General features: G+C 36.2%; 1 pseudogene; it reads left to right on the top strand.

The window, feature by feature from the left end:
- The first annotated feature begins 5,147 nt into the window (after positions 1-5,147).
- LOC129470694 (myosin regulatory light chain 12B-like) lies at positions 5,148-5,641 on the top strand (annotated as a pseudogene).
- Positions 5,642-6,229: the final 588 nt, after the last annotated feature.

Raw genomic sequence — 6,229 nt, forward strand, 5'->3', positions numbered from 1 at the left:
ATAATGATGAATCCAAGTGCTGTTAATTAAGTCATTTTATGATCTTAGCTCATTTGTATACCTGATTGCATTTTATGTCAAGGATCAGGAATGAAGTCTCATAGCCACAGAAAATATGGTAGAAACTCCAAAGGGGAGCTAAGTGGGATGAGAGGTGTAGGTGTCAGGCAAGCAGCTATTAGAGAGTGTGCAGGTATACCTAATTAGAAGCATATTTAATGACTCACCTTAAAATATATTGCCCCTCAGACCCATTGCTCTAAACCTCGCTTCTTTTGAGGTTTTAGTGCTGAGAAAGAATGCTAATAAGGTATCCAGATTGTGACAAGATAATGGTTTTACTGTAATGGAATTGGCTTTAATTCTTAAGGGAAAGTAGAGTTTTGAGGTACCATGGAGCTGGAATAGTGCTGTTAGAACCCACGGGACTCCATGTAAAACTACAGCAATAGCAAAATAAGTAGAAGACTACCTAGGGCTCATCTCTCTCAGGAAAGAAGGTTGGGATCATCCAGTGAGAAAAGAACCTTATCGACTAGAAGTGATGGCTAAAGGCATCAATGAATCAATGAACAAGGAGGAAAGCCAGACCTACCAGCTGTTCATTCATTAATTTGTTCATCATATTTATTGAATATCTACTTTGTGCCAGGAACTATTCTGGTTATCCTTACAGAAATGAGGGTTATGTATTAAATTTCCTTTTCTCATACACTATCAGAATATCTGAATCTGAGGTACACTCTGACCTTCTTGTGTCATTTTTAATAGTCTCCTTTCTTATAAAGGAATTTTAATTTCAATTGTTTTGGTTAGCTTAATTTTTGCTCCAGTGACAGTTTGCCATCTTATCCTGAAAGATGCAATATTAAGATGGAATTATGACAGAATCAGGAGATAATATGAGCAATGAGATTGGACAACAGTTTTTTTAAGGAAGGTCAGGAAATTACCTCTGCATGCACTAACTAGATGTGACTTCAAGTTGCCATCCTATTGAGGGAGGAAAGAGCATGTTGCCATTATGCACGAGAAAGTTGTAGTGATAGTAAAGAGCGTCATTGGAGGTCTGTAACCACAAAGAAGGGAACTGTGTGATCTGGAAGCTGGGGGTGAAAGGCATGGACAAGAAGCCTCAAAAAAGTCTTGCTGAGAAATGAATACTCAGAAAGTACCCCGTGGCGAGCCAAGTCTTATGCTTCAAGCTAAATCATATTGGTGCCTTTTTCAAAATTGGTTGGACTAGGGAGAGTTTCCCAATTTAGGGACCACCAATGAAAAACTGATCCATATTCAGTGATGGTTAATCAACCCAACTTGGCTTGAAACTAAAGATGTGAAGTAGAAAGCAAAACAAACACACCTGAAAGGACATCATGAGCATTACTGGAATGACTAAGCACTAGAACAGAGAAGCTTCCATATTCTTGCTTTGTGCAAATAAAGTAGTACAACTCTCACAAAATGAAAGGGGATAAACTAATACGGTAGCATTTGGCAGACAGGTGTCCCAAAGCCTTAGAAAAGATACTATGTGGTATAATATAGTAAGCTCAGGACTTGATGTTAGGAACATGAGTTGGAGAAGTAGTCAACTTGCATACTAGGTTTGTGATATTTTCGAAATATATACTCTGAACATTTTATTAGGAAAACATAATTTACACTTCTTATGATGCTCAAAATCATGTCGATTTTGATATAATACTGAAGATTCTTAAGACAGAAAATTATACATGCCAAGCACAAGCAAGAATAAATGTTACAATGTTATGTTAAATGGAAGAGCATACAAAGTACTATATTCAGGATGATTGCCACTGGGGGAATATAGAAACATGGAAAACTGAAAGATAATACTCAAAAATGGAAGTTATGATAGAGTAATGGGATTTTATGCATTTTTTATTTTTAGAAAGAAATCAATATTGTTTTATATTATTATCCCAAAACTTAGACTAAAATAATGTGTATACAAATATTGGCCCTCACACAGAAAGAATGAAATGGTTAAATGGAAAAACCCCTCTGGTGCTGTGGACATGTGAGTTTTTGTTTTGTTTATTTGTTTTTTGAGACAGAGTCTCACTCTGTTGCACAGGCCGGAGTGCAGTGGTGCAACCTGGGCTCACTGCAAACTCTGCCTCCTGGGTTCAAGTGATTCGCCTGCCTCAGCCTCCCAAGCAGCTGGGATTACAGGCGCACATCACCACACCCAGCTAATTTTTGTATTTTTAGTAGAGACGGGGTTTCACCATGTTCGCCAGGATGGTCTCAATCTCCTGACCTCGTGATCCGCCCATCTCAGCCTCCCAAAGTGCTGGGATTACAGGCATAAGCCACTGTGCCAGGCCGAGATTTTTAATGTATAAAACAATAAGATAGGAGAAAGTCAACAATTTTCAGAAGGAAGGTGTTTTCAAGATGGACCCAACCTGAGACACTTTACTTTCATCCGTACCTATTGCTTCAGTTCAAGTCAGAGAGAACACAAAACAGAAATACCTTGGACAATGTTGAGCACCAGTTCTGTCAGGCATTATCTGTAGACACAAAGATATAAACAAAAGTGAATAAGCAGACTTGCTGCTTGCCCACACAGAGATTCTGCAGGTTTTTTTTTTTTTTTTTCGGTACTATGTATATGCTATGATTTGAATGAGCATCCTCTTCAAAACTCCGGTGTTGCCAATGTGGTAAGAGGTAGGGCCTTTAAGAGGCGATTAGGCCCTGAGAGCTCCTTTCTCATGAAGGTGATTAAAGTTCTTATACATGAGGATTCATGCAGCATTAGGTAGCTTGCCCTTCTGCCTTCTGCCATGTGAAGAGCTTTCACCAGACAACCAAACCTGCCAGTGCCCAGATCTTAGATTTCCCAGCTTCCAGAACTGTGGGGAAATAAGTTATGCTCTTTACAAGCTACCCAGTCTCAAATATTTTTGCTATAGCAGCAAAAAATTGAAAAAGACAGTGTAAGAAAGAAGAGAGAAACCCCCTACCTTCTTTATAGATAGAAATACACATGGCCAAATCCATGGAGACAATCAATGATGACACTCTAAACTCTGAACTTGCAGCAATAGCAGAGAGAATAGACACTGAAAATTCTCTAGCTTTAATACAATTCTGGGGAAAAAAAGCTGTAAAAAAAAAGGTTTATAGAATATAAATAGCACATAATGCAGAAGGGATCAATGAAAAATGTAGAATAAAAATAATAATTTTCTAAATGTCCTAACAGAACCAAAAATGAAATGTCACCCTTTGCTCTGTTCTACTTTTAATTTAACCAATTCCTCCAAAATTGTTGATGGTTAATTAAATATGAGGCTTCTAATACTCAAGGGCTTTTCTTTCGAGAAACTAACGTTTCATGGAACCCTGATTTCCTCAGTCAGTTGGAACCAAGAACAGCCTCATTTTGATGAAAATGCAGTGACTTCATTGGCATCAGGGAAACTTCAGAAGTGCAAGGATTCTAATATGTACATCAGCAAATATGAAAAGCCTAGCAAATACAAGAAGAGTAAAGAATATGCCTTAAACTATTTAGCTAGAGCTCAATATTTCTTAATAGGTAAAACATTCTAAGATCAAGAGAATGAAGGATAGCATGAAAAATGCTGGATGTCAAGGCATATACAAGGAAACAAAAAGCATAAAATACTATGGAATAAATTTAACAAAAGTACAAAACATATTCTGAAAGCTACAAAACATTGTTTTTAGAAGATAAAAAAGAACTAAAACATGGAAGAGTATTTCGTGTTTCTGGATTGGCCAGTATTAATATTGTAGAGATGACAATAACCCTCAAACAGATCTACAGATTCAGCACAATCCTTATCAAAATCCCAGCAGCCTTTTTTTGTATCAGTGGACAAGCCGATACCAATCCAGATTCATTGCAAGGGACTCCAATTACATAAAATATCCTTAAAAAAATGAACAAAGTAGGAAGATTCATATTTCACAGTTTCAAAACTTACTACAAAAATACAGCAATTAAGACAGTGTAGTATTAACACACAAATTGACATATAGATCAATAAAATGAAATTGAACGTTGAGAAAAGAAATTCCCATACATTTGAGGTCAATTGATTTTTGACAAGAGTGTCAAGACAATACAATGGAGAAAGAATAGTCTTTTCAACACACTGTACCAGGACAATCTGATGTCCTCATGCAGAAGAATTAAGTTGAATTTCTTTCTTACTCCATAAAAATTAATTCCAAATGGATCAGAGACCTAAATGTAAGAGCTAAAAGTATAAATATAAGGAAATAGGAACAGACTTTGACCTTGGGTTATGCCTAGCCTTCTTGGATGCAAAACCAAAAGCACAGTTATTTTTAAAAAGCATGAATAAATTGGGCTTCATCAAAATTAAAAACTCTTGTGCTTTGAAGGCCATCATCAAGAAAGTAAAAGGACCACCAAATCATGGAATGAGAGTATTTGCAAATAATATACCTGATGAAGGATTAGTATCAAGAATATACACAGAATGCTTGCAACTCAACAATAAAAAGACAAATAACCTCAACAAAAATTGGGCAAAATATATGAATGAATATTTTGTCAAAGGAAATATGCAAATAGCCAATAAGCACATGGGAAGATGCTCACCGTCATTAGCAGTTAGGAAAATACAAATCATAACCACAATGAGAGTCTACTTCATACCCATTAGGATGACTATAATAAAAAAGATAGTAACAAGCATTTGCATGGATGTGGAGAAGTTGGAGCCCTTATGCTGATGTAATATAAAATGGTGCAACCACTATGGAATACAGTTTGGTAGTTCCTCAAAAAGTTAAACAGTTACCATGTGACTCGGCAATTCCTCTTCTAGGTATATGCTCAAGATAAATGAAAACTAATATTCATACAAGAACTTGCATACCAGTGTTCATAACAGCATTATTCTTAATAGCTAAAAAGAGAAAACACTCAAATGTCCATCAAGTGATAAGTGAACAAATAAAAACTGGTGTTACCAAGCCTTCTGGTCTGTCTCTGGAGGCAGGAAATGCCAGGGTGCAACCAGTCAAGCTACTGCCCAATGCTCATCAAGAGAATAGTTATCTTGTAGGGCAGCTCTGGTTCTAGTGTCTGGCAGTGGAATTAAACAGCCACCATGTTGAGCAAAAGGACAAAGACCAAGGCCACCAAGAAGCACTCTCCAAACATAATATTCAGTGTGTTTGCCACATTGGACTAGGCACAGATTCAGGAGTTCAAAGAGGCCTTTGACATTACTGATCAGAATAGAGATTCTTTCAACAAGCAAGATGTGCATGATATGCTTGCTTCTCTCTTCATCAGAATCCAACTGATGTATACCAAAATGCTGTAAGGAGTGAGGTTCTGGGCTTATAAATTTCACCAGGGCCCTACTGTTTGGTGAGAAGTTAAATAGCACATATCCTGAAGATGTCATCAGAAATGCTTTAGCCTGCTTTGATAAAGAAGCAACAGGAACCATTCAGGAAGACTATTTGAGAGAACTGCTGACAATAATGGGAAATGAATGAGCTGTACAGAGAAGACCCTACTGACAAAAAAGGAAATTTTAATTACATTCAGTTCACATGTAGCCTTAAATATGGGGCAGAAGACAAAGATGATTGAAACATCAGCTAAAACCTCGAAATTATTGTATCTTAGGCTATTTCCTGGATACTTTGCCCCATCATCATAAACCTTGTTGTATGTACTTAGTTTTATAGCTTTGCCTTTTTAAATATATTTATTGCAGATCTTTTTGCCACTTAGCACTTCTATAATCAGACTGTAAATGGAGATGAAGTTGTACATTGTATTAAAAAAAGATTACTAATAAAAATCAACATATACAAAAGCTCAGGAAAATATATCTGTATTTCTGGTTTTACTGGATTGTTACATTTTCATATAATAAAAATGCAATTTTAAAATGCATAAACTATTAAACATAAAAATGAGTATATTCATACAATGGAATATTGTTTAGCAATAAAAAGGAGTGATATACTGATACATTTTCCATATTAAATTAAACCTTGAAAACATTATGCTAAGTGACAAAAGATCACATGATGAATGAATGTTTCCTTTTACATTAAATGTCTAGAAAAGAATAATTTATAGACACAGAAAATATGCTTATGGTTGCCTAGGTCTCAACAAAGAAGAAGTGAATGGGGAGTGATTGCTAATGGATATGGAGCTTTCTTCTCG

The sequence above is a fragment of the Symphalangus syndactylus genome, chromosome 20 (assembly GCF_028878055.3).
Source record: "Symphalangus syndactylus isolate Jambi chromosome 20, NHGRI_mSymSyn1-v2.1_pri, whole genome shotgun sequence".
Classification (NCBI taxonomy): Eukaryota; Metazoa; Chordata; class Mammalia; order Primates; family Hylobatidae; genus Symphalangus; species Symphalangus syndactylus.